The sequence below is a fragment of the Thalassophryne amazonica genome, chromosome 21, assembly GCF_902500255.1.
Source record: "Thalassophryne amazonica chromosome 21, fThaAma1.1, whole genome shotgun sequence".
In the NCBI taxonomy this organism is placed as follows: domain Eukaryota; kingdom Metazoa; phylum Chordata; class Actinopteri; order Batrachoidiformes; family Batrachoididae; genus Thalassophryne; species Thalassophryne amazonica.
In genome coordinates, this window is record NC_047123.1 from 22,504,531 (window position 1) to 22,523,426 (window position 18,896).

The following is an 18,896-nucleotide window of genomic DNA, read 5'->3' on the forward strand; positions in this document are numbered from 1 at the left end:
TTCTCCGCAATTTTGCCCTTTTCGTCGTGTGAGTCTCCCAACCCGCAGGGACCCCATAATTCTTCTCTCCGCGTCTGACTCGAATCACAAACTAACCTTGATTTTCACCACTTTGCTGGGAATCGCAGCCACTGATAATAGAGATTTCGTTTTCATTTTATACGCTTGACTTGATTATTGTTGCTTTTCTCCTCTCCCGTGATTCCCCCCTTTTCCAGGGATTAGCTCTGACTTCGCCCCGCTATACTGGCCGCCGAAGTGCCCCTGAGCCCCGGGATGACAATTGACACAGATCAAGGCAGGTCCTTTGAAAAGAGCCGAGTTTATACGAAGAAACGGGTCCCCCCCCACCCCCCCCAGTTCACGCTGCACAAATTAAGAATGTTTGGTTTCAAATGATATTAAATGAGGCATTGACCACAAATTATATTATAATGTCAAATGAAGGGAACAATTTTAATTTTCTTTGTATGTATGACATAGGAAGTACTGTGGGGTGTGTGTGAAGAAATATAAAAACTTGCTCATGTATGAAATGTAGATATGAATGAAAGCGTTATTTAAGAGTTCTCCAACATTCTTAGATTATTTGCAGATTTTTTTTTTGATTGTGATCAATTTTTCTTTTTTATTGATGGCCTGTGGTCTTGATGTTTGTTGTAAGAGGAGGAACATGATGCAGGAGCAGGCTTTACTGGTTACTTTAAATGCAGTGCCTCCACAATAAAAGAGTCAAATCATTAACTGATGATAATGACAAGATGTCGTTGATGATGAAGACAACAGTGATGGTTACATTGATAATGATGGCGATGACAACACATGGTGCTAAAGATATTGATTATCAGCCCCAACCAGTCCCAGCAGAAGACTGCCCCTCCCTGAGCCTGGTTCTGCTGGAGGTTTCTTCCTGTTAAAAGGGAGTTTTTCCTTCCCACTGTAGCCAAGTGCTTGCTCACAGGGGGTCGTTTTGACCGTTGGGGTTTTACATAATTATTGTATGGCCTTGCCTTACAATATAAAGCACCTTGGGGCAACTGTTTGTTGTGATTTGGCGCTATATAAAAAAAATTGATTGATTGATTGATTGATTGACGGTGGTAATGATGGTGGTGCTGTCATTGTTTATTATGACAGTGATGATGGTGGTGACATTGATTTTAATGCTATTGCTGATGATGACAAGGATGGTGGTGATGATGGACACAATAACAATAGTGATGATGATGTTGATGATGATAAAAATCATGATGAAGGTGGAACTGATACACATGATGACAGTAGTTATGGTGGAGATGATGAGAATAATGATGGTGGTCATGGTGGAGATGATGGCAATAATGATGGTGATGATTATGGTAAGATGATGATATTAGTGGTGGTGGTGATGGAGATATGACAATAATGATAACGACAATGATGAGAATGGTATTGGTGGTGGTGACACTGTTGACATGGTGGTGAGAATGATGTGATGATTATCATGATGATGCTAATGTTATTGTTGGTGATGACAATAGTGATGATCATGATGATGATCTTGTTGATGGTGATAATACTGATGATGATTATGGAAATGATGATGGTAATAATGACAGCAGTGAGGATGAGGATGATGACAATGATGATGGTGAAGATGGTGTTGAAGCTATCGTTGATGATGGTGATGATAGAAATGATGGTAATAATGACAGCAGTGAGAATGAAGATGATGACATTGATGATGGTGGTGGCAGCAATTGATAATGATGATGATGATGATAAATGATGATTATCATGATGAAGGTGATGATGGTGCTGAAGCTATTGTTGATGATGTAATAATGACAGTAGTGATGATGGTGATGATGACGATGATGATGATGATGATAATAATAACAGTAGTGATTATGATATTGATGGTGATGATGATGACAAAGGGGGGCAGCACGGTGGCTTAGTGGTTAGCACTGTTGCCTCACAGCAAGAAGGTCATGGGTTCAATTCCCATGGCCTTTCTGTGTGGAGTTTGCATGTTCTCCCCGTGTTTGCGTGGGTTTCCTTCGGGTGCTCCGGTTTCCTCCCACATCCAAAGACATGCGGGTTAGGTGGATTGGAATCTTTAAATTGTCCGTAGGTGTGTGTGTGGGTGTGTCTGTGTTTGTCTGTTTGTAGCCCTGCGACAGACTGGCGTCCTGTCCTGGGTGTACCCCGCCTCGCGCTCTATGGCTGCTGGGATAGGCTCCAGCCCCCCGCGACCCTTAAATGGACTAAGCGGTAGAAGATGAATGAATGAATGAAATGATGACAAAGGTTGTTGATGATATCTCTAGGATTATGATATGATAGTAGATGGATTTTTAACCATACCAATTATATTATAGTGTTGTCTGTTATAAGTTAGAAGTATTCTGAATCATGCGTACATTTTAACCACACTGCTGATGGACGCAGGTACTGAGCCGACTTATTACTCAAAGACCTTGTGAACAAAAGCTTAGACTCCTGTCCAATTAGTGTTCACTCCTGCAAATTCCTGAGGCTGCCTTCCTATTGTCTTCCAACTTGACCTTGGCAATCCTTTGGCTATAAAGCCGTGTGTAACTGACAATACAGTGTTCTTTTTGCTCATACAATCCTGGGGTTCTGTGATCATTTCAGATAACCTTTGCAGAGAATCTGACCGAACTTTACTTTATTCAAAGTTGTCTTTATTGTTTTCCTTCTGACTCAGTGAGCTCATAAAGATCCATGACATGATGATGATTATCAAGATGATGGTGATAGTGATGATGGCAGCAATGGTACTGATGATATTTTTGATGATCACGATGATGATAATGATGACGATGATGATGATGGTGGTGGTGCTGATGATGGAGATAATGATGTAGTAATGTTGAGGATGATGACAATAGTGATGCAATGATGATGAAGATGAAGATGTGATAATGACGGAGGACAAGCATGCTTTTAGTCACTATGACGGCTCTACAAGAATCATGTGTTCAGTTTTAAACAGCTGACTCTGCAACTCAGATCATCAGTGATCAAAGACAAGGCGGTGTCCTGCATTTGCTTGTGTCTCAGTCTGTCATGTTGAGAATTTAACCCTTACGACAGTGAGTTGTGCACTGTTCTGTGACCTGGTGGGGTTGGATCCATCCTGGAAAACTCATCCCAGGCACACACACAGAGGAGGGATAATTACCAAACATGCAGCCGACAGAAGCAACACAAAAGCTGCTTTGACTTCCTCACTGCTGGTCGTCTCTCGGGGACGGTCCCAGCTCCCGGCTCACCCTGCTTTACCCAGAACACTTCTCATCACTCCTGAGAGGCACAGACATCTTGTTCCATAGCAAGATGTGAAAGTGACTTCTTTCAGCTCCAGTGAACTGGACATAACCTCTACTGACAAACAGTCCAGTGCCCAAAAAAGAACAGAGAAAGGATGGGTGGGCCAAGACTGAAAACAAGAGGCGGCACGGGAACTAAATAAGCTGTTGTTCATGTTTGATCTGACAAGTTTTTTTCTTTATTTAAGTCTCTGTAGCTAACCAGTAACACAGTACATGTCCACTGACTGGACTGTGCTGGACCTCTTTTACAGTCATTACAGAAATCAAAGCACAACCTGCCGCAGATGTGACGGCCCAGAGTTGATACTTTCTGACAAGCAACAAACACACTGGCACGCCTCTCCGATTAGTCCTCAGTAGGAGGCAACATGGTGGTGTCCCTGTGTCCCTCTGCATCTCCTGGAGTCCCAGAAGACACACGGAAACATGGAATTCAGTCATGTGACATGAACAGACATGACATTTTCCCAGTGAATAAGAGTCGGGGCAAAAGCTCCCTTATATTTGTAATTTGGTCTTGAAGAAACAAATAAGAAGAAGAATTTTAATTATTTATTTATTTTTAATCTTTCCAAAATTTCTGGAGGCTATTCTCAAGCTTTTCTCTAAGGAATCTTCTAAATAATGCCAATAAAGATTGGAGGAAAGGATTTGTGCATCAAATGGACAACAGGACCTTGAAAAGCAAGTGGGCAGTCTGACCTTTCTTGTCCAAATTGCTTTTCTACAACAGTTTACTCCCTTGTTTGCCAGATTGTTTACTTTTTGTGTATAGCTCTTAATAAAAATGCCCCTGCTCGGTTCATCATGTGATCTGCACAACATAAACCACTGGAGTGGTTGTTACTGTCAGTGTTTCTTTTGTTGGCCTTGGATTGTTGATCATTTGATAATTTTGCAAATGATTTGGTAAAAAAAGAAAAAAACCCTCCTTTGTTCACTGTATGTGACCTACACAACGTAAACCACTGGACATCTTAATCCACTGAGCTACCGGCTCTACAGGTAACTCAGTGGATTACGAGCTGGTTTGCTAATCTGTATGTGTGGATTTAAGTCATGCTTATGATACCTGTCTGTGTCCTTGGACAAGACACTTACTGTACATTGTCTCAGTCCACCCAGCTGCAAAAATGTGGACCGGCATTGGCTGGGGATGTAAATGTGAAGCCTCACTGTAAAGTGCTTTGAGCATCTGCTACATGAAAAAGTAGGTGTCAAAATCCAAGCCCTCATTCGTGTCGTGACAGCTGAGTAACGGATCAAGTAGGGCATTGTCTTTTGGGGTGAAATACAGTGCCCCATGGCCACTATGGAAGCCAGGAAGGTCCAACACGAGACAGCTAATGGGGCTCTGATGAAACAAGAAAACCTCAGTGGCGGATCAGGCGGAGGAGGTGATGGCTTGTCACCCAATGGATGTGAAAGCAGATGAAGGATGCAGCAGATCCTCAGACTCCGATCGGCTGGGATTTCCCAGCCATCGGACCAGGCTAAGGAACTGTCAAGGACCGTGTGTTTGTCACCATGCAATGACATTCCCACACACAGGCATCTTTAGGTCAGCCCTGCATGTAGAATTCCATCACTGTGTCCAGGAATCAATCAAGAGACAATCTTCCTTGCCACAGAGGGATTGCCACAACATGGAAAAGTGGCATGGAAATGCAATCCTTCATGACCAAACATTGCTGTAAGAGCTGATCTGATGGTTTAGATTTGTATTTCAAGTTGTGTAGATGAACACTTTGACAAATGTAAAGTGCAATATAAATAAAATGTATTATTATTATTATTATTATTATTATTAATAGTGATTAAAGTTGCTCCAATTTTGATAAAAGGTTCTGCAAATAATTGAACTAATGGGATTAATAAATAGAATTTGTTTGACTGTGTTGAATGCTTTGTCTCCAATGTAAAGGTCAAACAAGGTCAATGCTCATTGGACTCTATGTCGTACAACATGTGCTACCCCATAATGTGATAACTAAGCATGACAGATGGTGCGATATTCCTTTTTAAAACCCTATTAACTCAAACAAAGAGTTTGCATCATGTTTTACCAAAATCGGAGCAACTTTAACTTTTGACCCTGTACAAACTGAAAGTGACCTTTGTCGCCATGCTTGCTGTTTTTACCCCATAACTCCAGAACATTCAAATCAAATCAATTTCATTTATATAGCGCCAAATCACAACAAACAGTTGACAACAACAATGGTGACAACAGACAATTACTGTTGTCACCATTTTTGCTGTTTTTACCCCACAATTCCATAGTATTCAGTAATAGATAGTCCAAAGTATACATTTTTGGAATCGTTATGATCACAGAAATAATGTGGTATAGTTTTCAATATGATTGGAGGATTTTTAACCCTTCATTGACCCCTAACTCGCTATACCAGTCTGCAGAGGTGGGACAAAGTCACTGTCAAGTCATTCTGAAGTCATGAATCTGCAAGTCCCAAGTCAAGTCTCAAGTCAGCTTGAAAACAATTGGTCATTATGACTTGAGACTTGACTTGGGACTTGCTGATTCATGACTTTGTCCCACCTCTGCCTGTTTGGGATGGCTATCATGCCATGGAATACTGAGGCTGGATTATAAGTGCTACTTTGCCACCTTAAATTGAACAGAAGAATATTGTGAATGCCACCTGTGAATATTAAATCATGCACACAAAACACGAGTTTTTACAAATTATACTCCCTGCAGTAGGAGTTGGAAGAACGTGAGTAATTTTTGATTGTTCACTTTGGTTTTGCAAATTAACAACAAACCAGTGTTAGGTTACTCATCAGTCTACTTACTCTTTATATTTTTCAGCTGATAAAAATTATGCATCCTGGATTTAACTATGAAATATTATGGACACAAAATAGAAAACAGGCAAAGCTTTTAAAAACACAAAAACATCATTAAAGCTCCGTTTTATTCGGTGATATTCATGGTGGGTAAAGGGTGAATGGGCAGTTAGTCCAGGAAGAAAAGCCAGTAAGCTACTCAGTTAGCTGGGGGTTAGCTTTAAAGCAAGCCTCGATTTGTGAATGAGGGAATGGAAGGAGTGGTGGAGGGCCTGGCGCTCAAGCCAGAAGAAAAGGATTTGGCCCAGATGCAGGCAGCGATGTTAATTTTGAGTGGCCCCTGTGGCTCAAACTCAGCACCCCCCCCTTCCAACTTCCCAAGCCCCAGACATCATTGCATGACATCATCTCCAAACTATGCCCCCCATACCCATGTGAATCCGAGCTGTCACAATCAGCAGCTCGCTCCCATTAAACTGTACCGCTCTACAAACCCATACGTTTCTTTTCCTACGCCCTGTCCCTCACTACCACTCCTCGTCCACTACCAATCTCCTCCCTTCGTCTTCTTTTTTAACCCCCAGAAAGGCATTGTTTGAGTCAGGGCCTGATCAAAAAACTGTTGCCCGCCAACCACAGGGCTTTCTGTAAATTCAATAAGGCCACCTTAAAGATTTTCCTAATTAATGGATGACATCTTTGGCTGGAGGAGAGGCGAAGCATTCTGCTCCAACTCGTTCTTTGTTCGCCTCCTAATTAACTTTCCTAGGTCACTCAGGTCCCCGCAACCTGAGAGTGAAGAGCCCCCATTGAGGAGGGAGTTGTAAACTTACTTTTTTTGCCTCGGCACTTAAAAGAGGAAAGCAACTATAGGGAACAGAAAATATCCTATTTAAGTCCTTTGTGAGTGAACTGCTTGCACATGTTCCAATAAAAGAAGTCTTCTAAATAAGCTGCCATGTTACTCTCGGTTCCCCCACTTTCTCCCTTATCCCACCTCTTTCACTCCCAGCTCCACAGAAAGTTTATGAATGATAGCTCTGGGCTGAGGGGGGTAAAGGGCCAAAGGACAGCATCTGGGCATTGTGGGATTGTGAGCATCTGAAACTTTGAGGGAATTTGAGGATGGGAAAAGCACTGAGCCGCTGGGTGGTTGGATGCCCGATTGATAAAATGTGGTGGCTATGAGGGTGGTGATGGGGGGAGACTAGTGCCTCTTTGGCCCCATTATTGTTTGGGTGTTTCTAAAGGACCTCGTGCCTTCCAGCTGCTTTCATCACTCCTCATCTTTATCTTTCAAAGGTGGAAATAAGTCCTTCAGAAAGGTCTTCATAAAGCACCACCATGTCTATTTCAATGCTGAAAACCGGCTGGGCCTTTTTTCTTTCTCTCTTTCTTTCCTCCACTTCTATTTCCATCCTCCTGGCACAAGCAGAGATTCATCTCATCGGGATCTTATTCTGGAACTGTATCGGCTTTTCTGGATGTTTGCACCTTGTAATAAATACTCTGAATGTGTTCTTGATTTGGTGTTTTGGCCTTTCAGTGCATTTTTTTTCTTTCTATTAAGGACTACACCAAATACACTCCAAGAAATAAAATGTTGAATTGAATTGATAAGGTTAAGGTAACTTTTTCCACATAACATTGTCACTAAGTGCAAAACAATATTGTAGTTGAAATTAATTAAATCAAATGAAACGTTATTACTTAAATCCCTAAAATTAACAATTGCAAGTATATTGAAAATAATACTATTAATTACATTTAAAACTCTTGTGTGAGTGTACCTAACTAAGCCTTGCATAAGTTGCCTCCAAGTCATTGATGAGGGAAAAACACAAATTTGCCATAGGAAGAAAAAAATATAACGCAATGCTAAAATACCCTCGGCCGTATGAGTATTGTGTTCTTTATCATTTGAGGTTGATTAATTATTAATATCCTATTGTCAAACGTACAATTTGTACATGTTCAAATATCAAATGATCATTTGTTCATGTTGTGCAAATCAAGGAATATCTGTAGCTCAACCTGTGTACATTTGCAGGTATTAATCAAATCAAATCAATTTTATTTATATAGCGCCAAATCACAACAAACAGTTGCCCCAAGGTGCCTTATATTGTAAGGCAAGGCCATACAATAATTACGGAAAAACCCCAACGGTCAAAACGACCCCCTGTGAGCAAGCACTTGGCAACAGTGGGAAGGAAAAACTCCCTTTTAACAGGAAGAAACCTCCAGCAGAACCAGGCTCAGGGAGGGGCAGTCTTCTGCTGGGACTGGTTGGGGCTGAGGGAGAGAACCAGGAAAAAGACATGCTGTGGAGGGGAGCAGAGATCAATCACTAATGATTAAATGCAGAGTGGTGCATACAGAGCAAAAAGAGATAGAAACACTCAGTGCATCATGGGAACCCCCCAGCAGTCTAAGTCTATAGCAGCATAACTAAGGGATCAGGGTCACCTGATCCAGCCCTAACTATAAGCTTTAGGAAAAAGGAAAGTTTTAAGCCTAATCTTAAAAGTAGAGAGGGTGTCTGTCTCCCTGATCTGAATTGGGAGCTGGTTCCACAGGAGAGGAGCCTGAAAGCTGAAGGCTCTGCCTCCCATTCTACTCTTACAAACCCTAGGAACTACAAGTAAGCCTGCAGTCTGAGAGCGAAGTGCTCTATTGGGGTGATATGGTACTATGAGGTCCCTAAGATAAGATGGGACCTGATTATTCAAAACCTTATAAGTAAGAAGAAGAATTTTAAATTCTATTCTAGAATTAACAGGAAGCCAATGAAGAGAGGCCAATATGGGTGAGATATGCTCTCTCCTTCTAGTCCCTGTTAGCACTCTAGCTGCAGCATTTTGAATTAACTGAAGGCTTTTCAGGGAACTTTTAGGCCAACCTGATAATAATGAATTACAATAGTCCAGCCTAGAGGAAATAAATGCATGAATTAGTTTTTCAGCATCACTCTGAGACAAGACCTTTCTAATTTTAGAGATATTGCGCAAATGCAAAAAAGCAGTCCTACATATTTGTTTAATATGCGCATTGAATGACATGTCCTGATCAAAAATGACTCCAAGATTTCTCACAGTATTACTAGAGGTCAGGGTAATGCCATCCAGAGTAAGGATCTGGTTAGACACCATGTTTCTAAGATTTGTGGGGCCAAGTACAATAACTTCAGTTTTATCTGAGTTTAAAAGCAGGAAATTAGAGGTCATCCATGTCTTTATGTCTGTAAGACAATCCTACAGTTGTAGCTAAATTGGTGTGTGTCCTCTGGCTTCATGGATAGATAAAGCTGGGTATCATCTGCGTAACAATGAAAATTTAAGCAATGCTGTCTAATAATACTGCCTAAGGGAAACATGTATAAAGTGAATAAAATTGGTCCTAGCACAGAACCTTGTAGAACTCCATAATTAACCTTAGTCTGTGAAGAAGATTCCCCATTTACATGAACAAATTGTAATCTATTAGATAAATATGATTCAAACCACCGCAGTGCAGTGCCTTTAATACCTATGGCATGCTCTAATCTCTGTAATAAAATTTTATGGTCAACAGTATCAAAAGCAGCACTGAGGTCTAACAGAACAAGCACAGAGATGAGTCCACTGTCTGAGGCCATAAGAAGATCATTTGTAACCTTCACTAATGCTCTTTCTGTACTATGATGAATTCTAAAACCTGACTGAAACTCTTCAAATAGACCATTCCTCTGCAGATGATCAGTTTAGCTGTTTTCCAACTACCTTTCAAGAATTTCTGAGAGAAAAGGAAGGTTGGAGATTGGCCTATAATTAGCTAAGATAGCTGGGTCAAGTGATGGCTTTTTAAGTAATGGTTTAATTACTGCCACTTTAAAAACCTGTGGTACATAACCAACTAATAAAGATAGATTGATCATATTTAAGATCTAAGCATTAATTAATGGTAGGGCTTCCTTGAGCAGCCTGGTAGGAATGGGGTCTAATAGACATGTTGATGGTTTGGAGGAAGTAACTAATGAAAATAACTCAGAACAATCAGAGAGAAAGAGTCTAACCAAATACCGGCATCACTGAAAGCAGCCAAAGATAACGATACATCTTTGGGATGGTTATGAGCAGTGTTGCCACAGTTACTTTGAAAAAGTAATCCAATTACTGATTACTCCTTGAAAAAGTAACTTAGTTACTTTACTGATTACTCAATTGTAAAAGTAACTAAGTTAGATTACTAGTTACTTTTTTAGTTACTTTCCCAGCTGTCGACAACAACCCACGTCAACATGACAATGATACCTGTTTTGCCAAAACTCACTTTATAGTCACCCTTTCTTGACTTCAATGAAAATAAATACTTGTTTTATAAAAAGTAAAATAAAGACCTCTTTCTTGACCTCATATTTAACTGTTGACAGCACTGGTAACAGTAAACTTGCAATTTCAAACCTACATTGTTTATAAATGTAACTATTAAATTCTAACATTTTTCTAACATTTAAATTCTCTCTAAACATTTTACTTGTTGAAATTATTATTATTTTAAGCAATATTAGTAGTTGTAGTAAAAAACGGCTTCAAAACTGGACCTTTAATCTAGGGCTGTTGTGGGGGGGGCACATCCCTCCTCCACGCCCCCATACCCATCTGGATTCGCCCCTGCTTTAGCGTTGTTAAGCACAAAGAATGGATAACATTTATTTATGCAGAAAACAGGACCAGATTTTCAGGTAAGAAAAGTTTTATTGCGTTTTCACATTATGTGGTCCTCAGAAAGAGAGTTTAGGTGCATTTGAGTGGAAAATAGTGTTAGTTGTTGAGCCGTCGCCGAGGATCAGCTGTTTTAACGAGACGATACGGAGCAGCTCAGCTCAGAATTCTAAATAAGGAGGAAAAAAGTATAAAAATGTCTTCGTAAAGCTCAGTGCAGGTGTGCTTGATCACCGCGCTTTAAGAGGTGAGGACGAGTCGAGCAGCTGCAAAAACCGAGGATGAAAAGCTCACAGCTCGCTAAAGTGTGACGTTCAGCGTCGAACCCCGACCTCCTGCCCACAAGACCAAGTTTAATGCTGCTATCGACCCACAATGAAAAATAATAGTAATGCACAGTGACATGGAGAAGTAACTTTAATCTGATTACTGACTTGGAAAGATTAACGCGTTAGATTACTCTTACTAAAAGAAGTGGTCAGATTAGAGTAAAGTAACGCGTTACCGGCATCACTGGTATGAGTAATTTTTCTCTAATAGTTAAAATTTTATTAGCAAAGAAAGTCATGAAGTCATTACTAGTTAAAGTTAAAGGAATACTCGGCTCATAGAGCTCTGACTCTTTGTCAGCCTGGCTACAGTGCTGAAAGAAACCTGGGGTTGTTCTTATTTTCTTCAATTAGTGATGAGTAGTAAGATGTCCTAGCTTTACGGAGGGCTTTTTTATAGAGCAACAGACTTTTTTCCAGGCTAAGTGAAGATCTTCTAAATTAGTGAGACGCCATTTCCTCTCCAACTTACGGGTTATCTACTTTAAGCTGCGAGTTTGTGAGTTATACCACGGAGTCAGGCACTTCTGATTTAAAGCTCTCTTTTTCAGAGGAGCTACAGCATCCAAAGTTGTCTTCAATGAGGATGTAAAACTATTGACGAGATACTCTATCTCACTTACAGAGTTTAGGTAGCTACTCTGCACTGTGTTGGGATATGGCATTAGAGAACATAAAGAAGGAATCATATCCTTAAACCTAGTTACAGCGCTTTCTGAAAGACTTCTAGTGTATTGAAACTTATTCCCCACTGCTGGGTAGTCCATCAGAGTAAATGTAAATGTTATTAAGAAATGATCAGACAGAAGGGAGTTTTCAGGGAATACTGTTAAGTCTTCAATTTCCATACCATAAGTCAGAACAAGATCTAAGATATGATTAAAGTGGTGGGTGGACTCATTTACATTTTGACCAAAGCCATTTGAGTCTAATAATAGACTAAATGCAGTGTTGAGGCTGTCATTCTCAGCATCTGTGTGGATGTTAAAATCGCCCACTATAATTATCTTATCTGAGCTAAGCACTAAGTCAGACAAAAGGTCTGAAAATTCACAGAGAAACTCACAGTAACGACCAGGTGGACGATAGATAATAACAAATAAAACTGGTTTTTGGGACTTCCAATTTGGATGGACAAGACTAAGAGTCAAGCTTTCAAATGAATTAAAGCTATGTCTGGGTTTTTGATTAATTAATAAGCTGGAATGGAAGATTGCTGCTAATCCTCTGCCTCGGCCCGTGCTACGAGCATTCTGGCAGTTAGTGTGACTCGGGGGTGTTGACTCATTTAAACTAACATATTCATCCTGCTGTAACCAGGTTTCTGTAAGGCAGAATAAATCAATATGTGATCAATTATTATATCATTTACTAACAGGGACTTAGAAGAGAGAGACCTCATGTTTAATAGACCACATTTAACTGTTTCAGTCTGTGGTGCAGTTGAAGGTGCTATATTATTTTTTCTTTTTGAATTTTTATGCTTAAATAGATTTTTACTGGTTATTGGTGGTCTGGGAGCAGGCACCGTCTCTACGGGGATGGGGTAATGAGGGGATAGCAGGGGGAGAGAAGCTGCAGAGAGGTGTGTAAGACTACAACTCTGCTTCCTGGTCCCAACCCTGGATAGTCACGTTTGGAGGATTTAAGAAAAATTGGCCAGATTTCTAGAAATGAAGAGCTTCCATCCAAAGTGGGATGGATGCCAGCTCTCCTAACAAGACCAGGTTTTCCCCAGAAGCTTTGCCAATTATCTATGAAGCCCACCTCATTTTTTGGACACCACTCAGACAGCCAGCAATTCAAGGAGTACATGCAGCTAAACATGTCACTCCCGGTCCGATTGGGGAGGGGCCCAGAGAAAACTACAGAGTCCGACATTGTTTTTGCAAAGTTACACACCGATTCAATATTAATTTTAGTGACCTCCAATTGGCGTAACCGGTTGTCATTACTGCCGACGTGAATTACAATCTTACCAAATTTACGCTTAGCCTTAGCCAGCAGTTTCAAATTTCCTTCAATGTCGCCTGCTCTAGCCCCTGGAAGACAACTGACTATGGTTGCTGGTGTCGCTAACTTCACATTTCTCAAAACAGAGTCGGCAATAACCAGAGTTTGATCCTCAGTGGGTGTGTCGCCGAGTGGGGAAAAACGGTTAGAAATGTGAACGGGTTGGCAGTGTACACGGGGCTTCTGTTTAGGGCTACGCTTCCTCCTCGCAGTCACCCAGTCGGCCTGCTTTCCCGGCTGCTCGGGATCTGCTGGAAGGGAACTAACAGCGGCTAAGCTACCTTGGTCCGCACCGACTGCAGGGGCCTGGCTAGCTGTAGAATTTTCCATGGTGCGGAGCCGAGCCTCCAATTCGCCCAGCCTGGCCTCCAAAGCTACGAATAAGCTACACTTATTACAAGTACCATTACTGCTAAAGGAGGCCAAGGAATAACTAAACATTTCACACCCAGAGCAGAAAAGTGCAGGAGAGACAGGAGAAGCCGCCATGCTAAATCGGCTAAGAGCTAGTAGCTGCGCTAGCTAGCGGATTCCTAAAAACACACAAAGTGAATAATGTGTAAATAATTAGAGGTGACTCAGCAGAGGGAGTGCTTTAGTTAAGGCACGTGAAGATTACACTGGGAAACAAATCGTTATCTAGTTATCTGCCCCTCCCTGAGCCTGGTTCTGCTGGAGGTTTCTTCCTGTTAAAAGGGAGTTTTTCCTTCCCACTGTGGCCAAGTGCTTGCTCATAGGGGGTCGTTTTGACCGTTGGGGTTTTTCATAATTGTTGTATGGCCTTGCCTTACAATATGGAGCGCCTTGGGGCAACTGTTTGTTGTGATTTGGCGCTATATAAGAAAGGGGTTGATTGATTGATTGATTAATTGTCTGCTGACGTGACTGAACCTGACCCAACTTAAGTGATCGATCTCTGCTCCCCTCCACAGCATGTCTTTTTCCTGGTTCTCTCCCTCAGCCCCAACCAGTCCCAGCAGAAGACTGCCCCTCCCTGAGCCTGGTTCTGCGGGAGGTTTCTTCCTGTTAAAAGGGAGTTTTTCCTTCCCACTGTAGCCAAGTGCTTGCTCACAGGGGGTCGTTTTGACCGTTGGGGTTTACATAATTATTGTATGGCCTTGCCTTACAATATAAAGCGCCTTGGGGCAACTGTTTGTTGTGATTGGCGCTATATAAAAAAAAATTGATTGATTGATTGATTATCTAGATCAATCTAACTGCGCAGATTAAACAGCTAACAGATACAGCAAACACTGCTGTGCTCCGGAACAGGAAGTGATATAATACCGCAGTGAGAGCCAACCACCAGTAGAGGCAAAACAAGACAACAACAACGTCCAACAACAACGTAATGAGACAAATTTAACTCCATAGGAAGTTAGCTTTGAGTTAGCAGAACTTAGCATATACACTAACATCCACAAAATGCAAAATGCCTTGTAAATGACTGCAGGTGTTATCAGGTTCCAAAAACAGCATTTTCAGTTTTAGAAGTGTTTATTTCTCACTAGCTTTTACATAATATATGGCACAGAGGATATATTTACACACAAACAAAACTGAGTTTTGCAGCTAGCTACCAGCCTGCTAACATCTGTGAAATGTCTTGTAAATAGGTTCAAAGGTGTTACTGGGTTCCAAAAACAGCGTTTTTGAGTTTAGAAGTGCTTACTTCTCGCTAGCTTTTACATAATATATGAAAAACATACATATAAACACACAAAACAAAGCGGTTTTAGAAAGACTAGCCACTGATGTCACAGTGCAGATCTACTCTGATTGGCTCTCACCCCCGCCACTCAAAAACAAAACTGAACAGATAGCCCAACAACCGGCCCTGAAATGGGCCAGATACTGGCCTCTCTCTCCTAGCTTGTAATTGGTTGGCGGCCGAGACGCTGTCGTCATCCCATGCATCAGCCTCACACTGATGTGGCGCGAGTGCCGCTCTCCTATTGGTCATTTAGGAGTGGGAAATCTCACACCAAAATGGAGGCCAGTATCCGGCCCAATTCATAGCCGGGCCGGTTGTCGGGCTACTAAACAGATTGAAACAGAATGTGACATTTTAACCTCTTAAAATAGGTTCAGGTTAGCCATCTTTGAACTTGTCCAGGTCTGTGTCCCAAGAATGTTCCCTGTAAATTTGAAGCCTCTGACAGTAGGACTCGACTTCTGATGAGCACAGACATATGGATGGACAGACAGACGCAAAGCCTTCGCAATTCCCCTTGGCCACATTTGATGGCCTCAGGTAAAAATAAAATAATTGACTAAATTTTTGCCACTTTGAAATAGGAACCATATACAAACAGTGTTGTAATTCCACCAGTGCTCCCAAAACGTAGATGCAATTAGCCTCTCCAGCTGTGATTAGCCTCCATTATTAAAAAAAAATACAATTGATTGATTGTCTCAAAGGAATAAGGGTCAAAATTCACTGGAGGGTTTTTTCTTTTTTTTACCCAAAAATGTTCTGATCATTATGGTATTCAGTCTGGGCTGAGATATTGAGGAGTAATACACTTGCTCTATCATGCCTACTTTTACATAAGCAATGTACACTTCCAACATGCCTAATGGTCAATTGCAATCCCCCCACAAAAAATATTAACACTCTTTCAATTTAAAATCCCTCAGGCTGCAAAACCAAGGTTAAAATCAAAACTATGCGTGCAGTCTCTCACTCGGTTGCTGACCCAAATTTTCAGGGTGACCCATGTTCATTGACATACATGTGGATGTACAACAGAGCAACATCTCAAACATAATAACACAGAGAAGGGTGGCATGCTTTGCCCCCCTCTGGCTGCTGCGTGTGTACTGTGACCCGTGAGGTGAGCGTGAGCCTCCCGGTGACAGCTCCTGTGCTGCAGGGTCCCTGAGGGTTAATGACGAAGAGAAACGTGACCTCGGAGTTTGACCGTTGGTCCTGACCTCGAGAGCCAGCAGGATAAGATCAGAAAAAACAAGACATAACTGATACTGACAAGACGCAGATCGGAGCGGAAAGACAGTGAGAATGACTCCAGATGAAGCGATGCTGTGGATGAAGCTGCTGATGGTCACTCTGTCAGGGTGGCTGCGACCGCCAGTCACTCTGTCATTCAGATACAGCGAGTGTGCAGCAGAGACGCAGACATGAAAGCCACTTAGCAGCCTCTACTCTGTGTTTAACATGCTTTATGATGTCACAAAGATTTTTCTTCCTTTTTTGTCATGATCACTTATGAGTAAGAAATGGCTTAAAGATGTATCAAGTTAAAGAGGGCTAATCCCAGCTAATGTCATACTATTACTATAATCATATATACTAACGCCTGTCTGCTGCGTTCCGTTCTGTTCCCCTACTCCTCCCAGATCCTATGGTCAATTTCCAACAAAAGTTGATGTGTGGGTGACAGTCAACAGCAAAAGTATGCTTAAAGGATTTTGGGGGGCAAAGGTCAAAGTCATTTGGGGGGGGTCTGAGGTCAAATTGACTTTCACTCTGATATCTAAACTATCACACATATGTGGGTTCTAGAAGTGTTCCAGCAAGAACAAATTTTGCAAAGGTTGGTCAAAGGTCCTAATTTAGCTTTTTCCCCCGATGTCCACCAAATGTGGTGCACATGTGTGACTTCTGGAATTGCCTAGGAGAGCTTTAATTTACTAATGGTCAATCACTGAGTCAGGTTTATTGAGGTCAAAGGCCAAAATTTCGATTTTTCACTCCAGTATCTATCAAATGTAGCACAAATATGATGGTGGGTTTTATAATTACCCCAGGCAAAGTCAAATTTAAGAAAGGTTCATCACTGGGGGTCACAGGTCAGTATTTAGGTTTTTCACTCCAGTTTGCACTAAACATGGCACACATATGGAGGTTGGTTCTGGAATTGCAGCAGCGAATTTAAGGTTAGTCATTTGGGTGAAGGTCAAATGGAGATTAAATGTCAGATTGGTGTTGGCTCTTACTGTCTTCGTGCCCACAGTGCTATTACCTTGTATAACTAAAGATGTCTGTTCATCCCTTTAAACATCAGTTTGCTTTGGATAAAAAGAAAAGCTATATTCCACTACACAAATACTGGACATCTGCAACCCTAAACACCTGTTCAATTGCTCATTAAAACAAATAACCAATTGGCTAATCAAATGGCCACAACTAAATACATTTAGGCATCTAGAAATGGTGAACACAACTTGAAGTTCAAACCAAGCTTCAGAATGGGGAAGGATGATGATTTAAGTGACTTTGAATGTGACACGGTTATTGGTGCCAGACAGGTTGATCTGAGTATTTCAGAAACGCCAATCTACTATTTTTTAAAAGCATCACTGGGGTTTACAGGGAAGGGTCCAAAAAGAGTAGATATCCAGTGATTGGCAGCTGACTGTGATGAAATGCCTTGTTGGTGTCAGAGGTCAGAGGAGAATGGGTAGACTGGTGAATGGGTGACTGCATGATGGCCATCATGTCAATATGGACCAACATCTCTGAGAAATGTTTCCAACACCTTGTTGAATCTATGCCATGAAGAATTAAGGCAGATCTGAAGGCAAACGGAGATCCAACCTGGTACTTGCAAGGTGTGCCTAATAAAGTGGCCACTGAGTGTATATCCAGTACTGGCATTAAGGCCTGCAATGCATTCCAAAAGAAAGCTGGATGCTAAAGCATTACCACGTTGTAATGTTGCCATTCCTGATCCAAACATTTAAAAGGCATATTGGCATTGAGGATACCAAGTGAAGAAAACTTTCAGGTGTTATTTTGTCCCAGTCGTGGGCAACAGTACAGTGTAATCATTTTTTTTTCCAAAATTCTCAACACATTTTCCATTGGGGGAAGGGTGGTCTAGTACCTGTACCTTCTTCCTTTGCAGCCATGTCTTTGGAATTTGTGAAGAATGTGGCTTTGCATTTTTCCATACCATTCCAACTTTTTGCTGATTTGGGGTTATATGATGCATATTATTAACCAACCTGTCTGAAATTTAGCTTTAGAGTAGTACCGCCTGTCTTTTCACCTGCTGTAAGACCTGGCTTGCACATTCAGGCACATTATTAAATACGGTGATTACGTGGTGGCTCCTTGCTTGTTTTTTGCAGCGTGGACAGACTAAGCCGCTCTGCTCAGCTGTCATAATTTGTTAACGAGTCTTTTCATGGAGACGAGAGAAAACAAGAAGACAGAAGAAAGAAAAGAAGGCCCTTCACGAGTGACTGAAAGCAGAGGTCCATCCAGACAGGGAACCCAGGGGTGACATCAGACCGATTTCAGACCAGCCCATGATGGCATGTCTGTATATTTTAATATTAATGACTCCATCTGCGAAGCATAGTCTGCTAAGCCTCCAACAGGTGCCCCAGCCCCACTTCAGACTGAAAAACAGGGATCACTCAGCATCCCTCTCTGCACCACCACCGCTGTGCAAGAAAAACCACAAATGAAGAGGATGGGAGGCAGAGAGGAGAAGCAGACATAAAGAGTGCGAGGACAGAGTGGGCCGTCTCTCCCAAATACGTTTTTGAGTCACTTTCCTCGGCTGAAACATGGGTCGATATTTTCCCCCCCTTGAGAAAGAGATTGACTTTTGTTTGGAGTTTGTGAGAAGTGGGAATCAGAAGCTGGACAATGGGACTCCCCACGGTGAGAGGCTGAAGGAGGCCATCTCAAATCAGTCAGCCAGAGGACTGACTAATCCGTCCAT